The sequence below is a fragment of the Adiantum capillus-veneris genome, chromosome 12, assembly GCF_014529385.1.
Source record: "Adiantum capillus-veneris isolate H3 chromosome 12, ASM1452938v2, whole genome shotgun sequence".
Lineage (NCBI taxonomy): Eukaryota > Viridiplantae > Streptophyta > Polypodiopsida > Polypodiales > Pteridaceae > Adiantum > Adiantum capillus-veneris.
The window spans coordinates 31,919,850-31,931,760 of record NC_140942.1 but is presented as its reverse complement, the minus strand read 5'-3'; positions in this window follow the sequence as shown (position 1 = coordinate 31,931,760).

Sequence of the window (11,911 nt, the reverse complement as noted above, 5' to 3'; positions counted from 1 at the left end):
CTTGATCAAGCATAAACAAATGAATGCATGCTCAATCTCTCAAAATCAATCTTAATTTTTCATAATCAAGCAATATACACACTCAAAAATTAAGCACAAAAGTTCAAATTTGGAATAATTGGCAATGCATTTAAGCTTACACCTAATGATTGCACACACTTTTTATGAACGTTTTACAATCAAAAACCATTTGGGTACCCCCAATTGACCATCAAGCATTAAAAACCAAGTGATCTTGGATGGGCACACACACTCAAATTTTGCCCAATTTTTTTGGCAATTAGGCTTATCCAATGATTGAATTACCCTAGCATTCAAATCAATTACATGATTGCATACTCATATATGATCAATTCCATCAATTTCTATGCATACACACACTCAACATTAGGTACACACACACTTGAAATTTTCGACAGTTTTTTCCCTCTTTGGTGCATTACAAACACAATGATTTTTATGCACACACATCAATTCTTGTTGTAAATCAAGCTTAGTTTTTGGTTACCTGGACACTTGCACATGCACCATAAAGATTTCCTGGAAGCATGTTGGTGACTCGTATCCTCCAACTATGGTCCACATCAATAGGCCACTTCCCCTTCTAGTGCAAGCTCTTTTCCATAAGATTGATTTTCCTCCAACTGTGGTCCACATCAATAGGCCACTTCCCCTTCTGGTGCAAGCTCTTTTCCATGAGATTGATTTTTGAACCATGGTATAAAGGTCCTAAGAACAGCTCCTCATGTTTCCAAGCTTTACGACAGTCCCAGTCATCGCTCCTGCCCAATGAGTCCTTGAAAAATGACTCCTAGGTATAGTTTCATTGTCTTCCTCATCATTAAAATGCACATTTCTTACCTCGCGTACAATCGGGTTTGAAACCACAACAAGCCTTGAATATTCATCTTCAATCTCTTCAAATTCTTCTTCAAAATCATCCATAATTGCTTCAATGTGTCAAATCATATAGCTCTTAACTAATTTGGGCTCTTTCTCACTTGGTATCTTCCTCTTTCTCTTGATAATTTTGATGATCTCCTCTCATAAAACTCGCGCTTGGAAATTCCTAGAGTATCACCCAATGTGAGCTCCACCTTACTATTCAAGATGTGCTCCTCAAAAACCTTCTTTAGATCTGTAGCCAATTCAATATCAGATTTAAGCTTATACGAGGGTCCCTTGGACTTACCTTGCTTTTTTTCCTTTGGTGCCTCCTCCATTACCACTTTGGGAGCGGGCTTAGGTGTTGGCCATTCCTCTTGCTTGCTACTGGATCTCGTTGCCCTTTTGGATGTCTCTACAACTTCTTCATCCTTTTTCCACTTCTCTTCCATCATAGCCTCATTAGCGTGAGACTTAGCAATAAATGCATATATTGATAGCGAGTCCATAGGATCTGTCCATCATGTGGTTTCTTGAATAGAGTTCCCTACTTGTCGTAGTTTCCCATAAGTTATCTTACCTGCTTCTACTATCTTCAAATCATAAGTCCACAGTTGGCCCTTTGCACATGCACCATCATCATATCCCTTCCCGTAAACCTGTAGCCCATATGTAGCTACTTCCTTATGCTGTATTTCTTGTACTAGCTTTTTCATGCTGCCCCTACCAAATTTCAAGCGGAGCATATCACCTATTTTCCTAAGGTGAATCTTTTTGTCTTTCTAGAAAACCACTTTTCTTTTGTAAGCTTCCTCAAACTCATCACACTCCTTAGCATATATGTGGTCTTCACTATTGCACCACATGAATAGATCCCACATTTTGCGTGAAGGTTGTCGCTTAGGCTCAGAAGTGGAACCCTTTGTAGCTAATCCTTCAAATTTAACTCTTGAATACCTTTCACTAGTTCATCAAGAATTGTCTTCTTCACTTTGGGTATTGTTGAGGATGATTTCTCCTTATTCTCCTTTTCCACAACATCCATGAGATCGGTCACAATCATCTTGTTAGCCCTCATCTTCTGTTTCACAATCATATTCATTGGTTTAGTGACTATATTCCAATCAAACATTAATCACAGTTCACCTGTTGAATTCTCCACAGCAATTGTACCAAACCCTTTTGAAGCTATTGATCAGCAGTTTGAATAAACTATTCAACCTTTTGATCCTTCATCAAACGCTACCTTGTTGTAGATAAATGGTCAAATTTCTTCTCAAATTCCCAAAGCTGCTCTTGGGCAAATAAGTTCTTATTCTTTTTTTGCAACCCACTTCATGAAGCTCTGTCTAGTCACCAGCTACGAATCTTCAAGAAAATATTCCTCTTGCATTGCCTTCTTGAACTCTTGTTGATGGGGGCTTTTCACAAGCCAGGCTCCCATACCCCTCTTCTCTCTTCCCCACCCCATGGAAACCCCCTCTTAGGGAGGGAGTGATAAAAGACATTGGAAAAGTAAGGAAAAAAAATAAAGTATGGGTATGTAAATAAGGAGAAAGGTAAAATGGGCCACCGTGGGCCTACGGGGCAGCCCATCCCAACCCTGCCTCCTTTTTCTTCACTGTTGCCCCACCGTGTGTCCCTTTTCCTCTCCTCCACTCAAAAGGTCAACCCCCTCTCTCTTTCCCTTGTCCTTTCTCCTTTCTCTCTCCCCTGAAGCTACCCCACCCCCTGTCCTTACCAATAATGCACCCTAACTCACATGCCACCTCTCCTATCTTCCAAAACAGTATACCCCACCCCCCCTTTTCTCTCTCCTACACTCTCCCATGATCCAAATACCCCCCTCTCTCTCTAAAATTAGAAATCTCTCTTGTCTTGTAGCCAGATGGCCTCCCCCACACTCACACACACTCAGTTTCACTGAAAAAGGTGCCCACAGACCCATCCCCACCCAGTGGTTACCTAATTTTCTTGTGTTCACACACATCTGCACACAGATTCACCTCTGAACACACTCCCCTCTCTCCCCTCTTGTAGTTAATTTATTCTCCATGTCACCTCTCTTTTTTCCATTCACCCATCTCTCTCTCTTAGTCTCTCTCTCATGAGACTGCTGTTCTGGCACATATACACACAGCCAGACAAGTGGGGCCCACAGTCACATGGCCTGTGTAGATAATGATTTCTTCATTTCTAAATTCTAGAATTTCTCCCCCCTCCTACCCTATATAAAGAGGGTTCACCATCACACTAAATACACACACACAACATCACCAAAGATTACACTATGCACTGTGTGTGTGCCTAGTGCACACACACACACCCACACCATCACCATCACCGCAATCACCATGCTCGTCTTGAGCATGACCTCTACACTCTTGGCTATGGAAGATGAAGGGCAACTAAATGAAGGATGATGGCCATAAACCTCGTGCGAGTCTTCGCCATCAACTCCCACCTATCCGCCATGTGCTCTACCACGCTCTCCCTTCTCATTCCCCTACCCTATGCTCCCCATTTCATCGCCTTATTCTCTAAATAAAGCTTGAGGTTTTGTGAGTATGTTTTCTTGCAATGTTTTGCCCATGAGCGGAATCGCCACCTAGTCTTGTGTTTGGAGTCAGCTTGTGTATGTGTGAAGGGTGTGTGGATTCTCCATCCTTTTGTGGTGCCTAAGTACTAAGCTGCTATACCCCCTCCCTCACTCTCTCTCTCTCTCTCTCTCTCTCTCTCTCTCTCTCTCTCTCTCTCACTTGATCTCATTCCCTTTCCTCTTCATCATTACACCCAAGCATCCATCTCTCTTGGATGAAAACTTTGTTATGGTGGTGTGTTGTTTGCGTCCTAGCCGCTGAAGCTAGGTGGTTCCCCCTGTTTGCTTTACCGTGACAGGCTCGAGGCGCGCCATTCGGTCCCCGGTGTTTTAGAGGCCGTCGGGGGTTCGGGGTTCGCTTTGCTCCCGTCATTTGGTGCCCCCACTGAGGATCTTTTCATGAAACCCTTCAGTTTACAAGACTGAAACCCTCAAACTTTTGTGAATGGATGAATGGCTAGCAGGATTTGCTAATTGGACGACAGAAGAAGAAGAGCTCCAAGCACAACTAGACGAACTCCGCATCTCCATCGAAGCTCAAGTGCCAGGCATAACGGTAATTGATTTGCAGTGGGAGAGTCAACCAACACGCCACACCCAGTGGATATACATAGGCCAAGTGCCAAGAAGAAGAAGGAGAAGGTCGAGACCATGTCCGCAACCTACAACCAACCCACAACAACAAAATGGAAGGAGCTCTACACAATAGAGAATCAACACTATTCTACTTTGAGAATCGGGTAACTCAAGTCACCGAGGTAATTATCACAGTCAGTTTTCAAGTCGCACTTGATGCTGCAGCACAGATAACGGAAGCATTGGCTCACACTCTCACTAGAGAAACTAGGGATCTACTGAGTTTGTTTCAGGAAAGAACACCACCCTCTCCCACAAGCTTGGGCAGTGACTAAGCACCTCTAAGCTTCACATGAATCAGTATAACCTACCTCAAGATAGATCACACATACCAACACGTGTACGCTCAATCAAGGTAATACTGGATTTGAAGGCTCACTACCAGCACGTCATTGACACCATGCCGGGTGGGGAGCGGTTTTTGGAGGTTCTGGCATCAGATCAACCATTTGTCTTACCTTTGGTACAAGGCAATGTACCGTTTGAAGTTTTAATCTATGTCCTAGTATAAGAGGGTATACACGCCTCCTTGTAAAGAAGAAAAAAACTTTTGCAAGTTAAGCAGTGTGTCTTTCTAGCTCTCTCTCAGAAATCATGGCAAGTGTAGCATTTCCAACATTTAAAGGAAAGAAGGGGGAGGATTTGGTAACAGACTTCCTAGATGACTTTGAAGTAGCATGTGTAGTGAGCAACAAAGATACGGATGAATCCCGGGTTAGAATCTTTAAGCATCTCATGAAGCTAGAAGCTAGATCATGGTACAATGCACTTCCACAAGAAACCAAGGATGACTGGGAACCCTTAAAAACCACTTTTAAGAGGCGCTTTGGGGGAGGTACCACTTCAAAAAAGTTGTGGGACAAGTTGAGAGACTTGAAGCAGCAGGGTCTTTTAGAATATGCCACCTATGAGTCCAAATTTGTGGATTTGTGGGAACGGTGGGTTGAGTCATTGGTAAGGGGGGAAGCCGCACCCGATTTCCTAAAAAAAGATTGGTTCATGCATGGCTTATGTCCGCTTCTCAAGGAGAAGGTGAAAGGTAGATTCCCGGCTACGTACGAGTTAGCCGTTGAGATTGCTCGCCTTAAGGACAAGAAGCTGCGAATGAAAGCCAAAGAAACCGAGTCAACAAAAACAGCAACATCACGTCGACCAGCAACTACGAAAACCACCATTCCACCACCACCACCGGCTCTTGGGGTAAGAGATGACCAACAAGATATGTTGGCCCATATTACTCACCAACTGCAGAATTTGTCTGTCCGCTTAATACAGCAAGGGAGGAGTCAAGAAAGAGATCAAGACCCTGGAAGAGCAGAACGACAAAACAGGGAGTATCACTGCTACAACTGCGGAGAAGACGGTCACGGTATGTACTACTGTCCCAAACCACAACAAACCTATAATAGAGAAGGTAGGAGGAACCAATTGTCACCCCCTAGACAAAGAACACCCCCACCCCGAGCACCAGCCCCACCAACACAAATTCTACGTCCGCCACAATCACCACTTACAATCATCCTACGCCCACCACCAATTGGTACTCGCACACCAAGTATCATTGGTCTTGCAGAAGAGGTCAAGATGAGTGTAACAGAAGAAGGATCAAGCGAGAAGTTTATTCAAAGAACTGAAGCAGTGGAACAAGAGGTTAAAGAATCAAAAGATGCTACCCAGGTGGGGGAGGTAAGTGAGGAAAATTGTGTTACAAATGTGAGTACATCTTTAACCTTGAATGAAATAGGCACCAAAGCGATCAATCGACAGCATTGGGCAGAAAGGGTAAGAAGGTGTAAAGTGTTGATTAGGCCTTGTCAGAGTAAGAGGAATGCAAAGGGCATGAAAGATACAAGAGAAGAGGAAAACCAGCCTGCTAGCAAGGCTTTGCAGAAGGTGGGCAACATATCAAGCAAAGGGGAGGGATTTGAAAACGGAAGCCTGTGCACCAGCATGGACCCAGGACAGTGTAGCAATCTAAAGGAATCTTGCATCAAGGCAGTTTCACTTGAGGACCATAACGAAGAGGTAAGTATGATTGAAGGTTTGGAGTTGGCTATTGCTCCAGAGGCTTGGCAGTCGAGCAAGACTTTATTGTGTAGTGTTATAGACTTAGAGATGGGTAATGCCTCTAGTCTACTGAAGGGTGTTATAAACTTGGAGATGGGTAATGCCTCCAGTTTATGTGAGGGTGTTCAGAGTAAGTTTGATGATCAATATGCTGCCAACCTTTTAAGGATGTTCCAAACTCCTCCACAACACAACATTGTGTTTGCATGGGATGCATCAGACCTATGGATATGGCTAGCCACTATAACATATAGAGATAAGATCAGCATGGAGATAAGAGCTAAGGAGCCATGGATAGACAAAAGGCTGATAGAATTCAAGAATGAAGACCTCATTCCCAATTTGGTACAATTTTTTACAATTAGTGCATCCTCTCTTTGGAGAAAGGTAAGTGGTTTACCCTTGTATTTAAGCCGCAAGGTAGGTGGCTTGCTATTAGCATCAGTAAAGGAAGCTGACATGTTTGAGCACACCCAAAAGAAGCATGATATGCTTGCATTTTTTTCCAGTCATGGCAGTAAGCAGGATTCTGAAGACAACTTGAGCTCACCACACCAACAAGGCGGCCATATATGGTGGATTCTTGGTACACTCTTGGGAATCATAATTTTCAGTTCTGTCTTTGCAGGAGCCAAGATGCTCATTTCCCCTCTCGCTACTGGTGGTTACAAATTTGGTCCAATTTGGCATGCAAATTTTATTGTCCTAACACTGCAGACAATGATCCTATTTTTCACTTGGGATCCAGGAGGACACTGGCACAAAGTTCTGGAAGCAATGGGCTTCCCGTTTAATCAACCAACACTATTCCAAGGAACAAGCTATCACCCGGACCTGTTACAGATTCATGAATATCCCAGAAATCTCACCAATGGTCAAATGGAATGGCTAGTTCAAAAGGCAACTCGATATCGGCTCCTACAGCTAAGCGGAAGAAGAATCGAGGTCAGAGCTAGAAGCATGAATGCCTGTAGCCAAAAGGGGAGGGCTAATGATGGGGGCTTTTCACAAGCCAGGCTCCCATACCCCTCTTTTCTCTTCCCCACCCCATGGAAACCCCCTCTTAGGGAGGGAGTGATAAAAGACATTGGAAAAGTAAGGAAAAAAAATAAAGTATGGGTATGTAAATAAGGAGAAAGGTAAAATGGGCCACCGTGGGCCTGCGGGGCAGCCCATCCCCACCCTGCCTCCTTTTTCTTCACTGTTGCCCCACCGTGTGTCCCTTTTCCTCTCCTCCACTCAAAAGGTCAACCCCCTCTCTCTTTCCCTTGTCCTTTCTCCTTTCTCTCTCCCTTGAAGCTACCCCACCCCCTGTCCTTACCAATAATGCACCCTAACTCACATGCCACCTCTCCTATCTTCAAAAACAGTATACCCCACCCCCCCTTTTCTCTCTCCTACACTCTCCCATGATCCAAATACCCCCCTCTCTCTCTAAAATTCGAAATCTCTCTTGTCTTGTAGCCAGATGTCCTCCCCCACACTCACACACACTCAGTTTCACTGAAAAAGGTGCCCACAGACCCATCCCCACCCAGTGGTTACCTAATTTTCTTGTGTTCACACACATCTGCACACAGATTCACCTCTGAACACACTCCCCTCTCTCCCCTCTTGTAGTTAATTTATTCTCCATGTCACCTCTCTTTTTTCCATTCACCCATCTCTCTCTCTTAGTCTCTCTCTCATGAGATTGCTGTTCTGGCACATATACACACAGCCAGACAAGTGGGGCCCACAGTCACATGGCCTGTGTAGATAATGATTTCTTCATTTCTAAATTCTAGAATTTCTCCCCCCTCCTACCCTATATAAAGAGGGTTCACCATCACACTAAATACACACACACAACATCACCAAAGATTACACTATGCACTGTGTGTGTGCCTAGTGCACACACACACACCCACACCATCACCATCACCGCAATCACCATGCTCGTCTTGAGCATGACCTCTACACTCTTGGCTATGGAAGATGAAGGGCAACTAAATGAAGGATGATGGCCATAAACCTCATGCGAGTCTTCGCCATCAACTCCCACCTATCCGCCATGTGCTCTACCACGCTCTCCCTTCTCATTCCCCTACCCTATGCTCCCCATTTCATCGCCTTATTCTCTAAATAAAGCTTGAGGTTTTGTGAGTATGTTTTCTTGCAATGTTTTGCCCATGTGAGGTGTGCGGAATCACCACCTAGTCTTGTGTTTGGAGTGAGCTTGTGTATGTGTGAAGGGTGTGCGGATTCACCATCCTTTTGTGGTGCCTAAGTACTAAGCCGCTATACCCCCTCCCTCACTCTCTCTCTCTCTCTCTCTCTCTCTCTCTCTCTCTCTCTCTCACTCACTTGATCTCATTCCCTTTCCTCTTCATCATTACTCCCAAGAATCCATCTCTCTTGGATGAAAACTTTGTTATGGTGGTGTGTTGTTTGCGTCCTAGCCGCTGAAGCTAGGTGGTGCCCCTTGTTTGCTTTACCGTGACAGGCTCGAGGCGCGCCATTCGGTCCCCGGTGTTTTAGAGGCCGTCGGGGGTTCGGGGTTCGCTTTGCTCCCGTCATTGTCAATCAATACATGGGCCTCTTGAATGTCTTTAATCCAAGCCCAAAGTTTAGGCACTACAATTATGTGAAACCCTTCAATCACATATCGATCGTCAATCCCATTATATTCCATAGATTGCTCGTAGGGTGTTAGAAATCTTAATTATCTTGATCTTCAAACCGCTACAATTTATATGTAACAGTCTGCCAATCTCTGTGAAACCTCTCCTATAGATTGTGTTGTTGGGCAGTCTGTTGTTGTTGCATATAAGCCGCAAACTGCTGCATCACTGTCTTCTTCATCTTTCTCAACAAAAATTTCCCACCCCAACTCGATTTCATGTCAGGTTCACCAAGTTGTCATGGGATATTATGTTTGAAAGGCAAGTGGAGAAGGCATGGGGCCTCTAGCTGTAAGAGAAAGATGAGAGAGAAAATGCACAACACTACACAATAGACTAGAACCTCTTTGCAATGAAAACAAAGCACGAACACAATTGAAAATGAAACCACGGATGAGAATCAGCACTTGTTTGCCCAAGCCGTGCCGTTAATGACATCGATAATTGGATAAATTGCTAATTAAGGATTTTATGCTTCTTTACAAAGGGTTTAAGCCCAATTAGATTAGTAGTTTGGAGCATTTGTTATTGAAGTTAAATGCCCAATGTTGATGATTAAGCTCCTCTCCTCTTTTGTCACAAAAGAAGAGCCCCCTATATGGCTTCATGAGCTCTCAAAATCTCTCTTTTGAGCTCCAAATGATTGAGCTCCGATAGCTCTCATTGAGTTGTCCCTTTCCCAAAGATCCTCTCTCCTTTCAAAAGGTTGTCTCCCTCTCTGATTACCTTTCTCTTGTTCTCCTCAACCGCTTCCAAAAATACTTTTTATCAAAAGGAATTTTCACCTCCTAAATGGGCGTGTGCATCTCCTCTCTATTTTTGGTCCCACTCTCCTTCTTTTAGCTGTCCTTTTCTATTTTTGGACTTCCCCTTTTCATGGGAGGGAACCCTTAATCTGGCATTTCCTTACATCTCAAGTCACACACCACCATGTGTGAGAGTCCCCCCATGGGAGCATTGATGGCGCCACCGGTGCCCCACCTTCAACTAATCGTGCAAACTCCCACCGACATTCGGCACCACCGCTAATCGTGCAAACTCCCACCGACATCCGGAACCACCACTAGTGGCTTTCCCCGCCACGACCATGCCCCAACAGTGCTCATTGTGCCACTGACAGAGAGCCTCCATGTCCAACATGGAGAGGACTCCCTCTCTCTTCGTTCTGCTTCCGAAGTGAGGGCTCATGGCCCAGGATATAAACCCCCCACCCTTTGGTTCTTTTTCCATATGTGGGATTATCTTAGGACAGTTGGCAGCTCTCAGAAATTGCACCTCCAAGGCCTCAAAATCGTTCAATAAACCACAATTGGGTAAGTTTTCCCCACCAACTTTAAATTGTTGCAGTTTGTTGCCCATGGATCTAGTACCCAAGTTGTAAAATCTCATTGAAATTAGCGTAAGCGGGCTTCAATTCGTGCCGATCCCACTACTCTTGGACATTGCCGATCCCTCAAACTGACGTGTCAAAAATCAAGAAAAATCATTTGGCATTAATCGGTTGGCAATCACAGCCAACTTTGAACTTCAATATCTCGCTGATCCAGACATCAATCGATGTGCCATCACTTCTTCTGGACTTTATATGCTTCAACACATACCAACCCTGGAGAAGTTCCAAAAACCTCATATGGTACATTGATCTAGGTGACCAACCTGATACAAAATTGGCCCCAATGCAACTTTGCCTGGAAATAATTAATCTGGCCCAATTGAAATTCAAGAGAGGTTGATGCGAGAGATTATTTTGTGTAGATTTATTTCAAGAATTTTTCTTGAACAAGATTAACAGGATTCAAGCCTACAATGGATTGTTGAATTTCCCAATGCGTGAGATCCTAGCCCACTTTTAACGACTCTTGAGAGTTGAAGGACTGATGTTGACACACTCTTTCTCTCTATTTTGGCCACAAAAAAAATTTGCTTAGTTAAAGAATCTAATTTTTGCAGGAATAGCATAAAAAATAAAAATAAAAATTGAGACTCATAAACTGTTCTAATGCTTGACATGGATGAAGCTACTTCCATACATGAGCTTTTTGCAAGAGAGCTCTCTCTCTCTTTTGATTTGTATGGACCCATTTGATGATTGAGAACGTGCATTAGACTTATGCATCCATTGTGGATGAAATAGAATTTTTTTGGACAGATTGCATTAAAGTTTGTGATTTATGATAATTCTTGATTACCTTTAGTTCTTGTCTCGATCGAAGAATCTTTGTCCTTTTTGGCATGCACTGTAAGCTTCAATCAAGAGTTACATTGATGATGCATTCATGTTTGGTCAAAAGTGTGCACTAAAACTTGAGCTTGGTATTTCTTATTGCATTTGAGTGCTTGAATTGATTGCAAAATCTTTACATAGCACTAAAATTGAGCTTGTTCAAAGGGCCATAAAACAACATTTTTGGGCTTGTGATTGACAATGAATTCATTGAGTGCTTGTGTTGAATTTCCATAACTTAAGATCACTAATGTTGAGTCTTTTTTTAAGGGTTTTGTGGAAGCAAAAGCTTCGAATGATCCAAGAAAGAGTCAGCACTGCAAAATATTGCAAAACTTGGCTATTTAGAGCCATTCCACTTCTTTGGATTAAAAGTTGTATGCATGCTAGCTCATAGCTTGGCCTAAAGTGAAAAATGTTTTCAAGTGAGCTAGTGTTTACCCAATTTTTTTGAGAGCTTTCAAGTACAAGGTTTGGCTATTGAGAGCCATTCACTTTCATTCCAACAAGTTGCATTCATAGCTCATAGATTGCTCTTAAACTAAAAATTCTATTTGAGCTAGTTGTTAGCCAACTTTTTGGAGAGCTTTAAATTGTAAAATTTGGCTTTCAAGAGCCACTTACTTTCATCAAATTTGCATTATTTCTAGCTCTTGGCTTGTTTTAAATTCCATATTTCAATTGAGCTAGCAATGTATCAACTTTGAATCATGCATGAGAGGTTGTGAAAATTGAAAATGTGCTTATTGAGAAGCATTTTGATCTCTCTCATTATTTGATATGTATGCATAAATTCGCTACAAAGAGCATCATGTGCATAACCAAAGGCACTTTTTC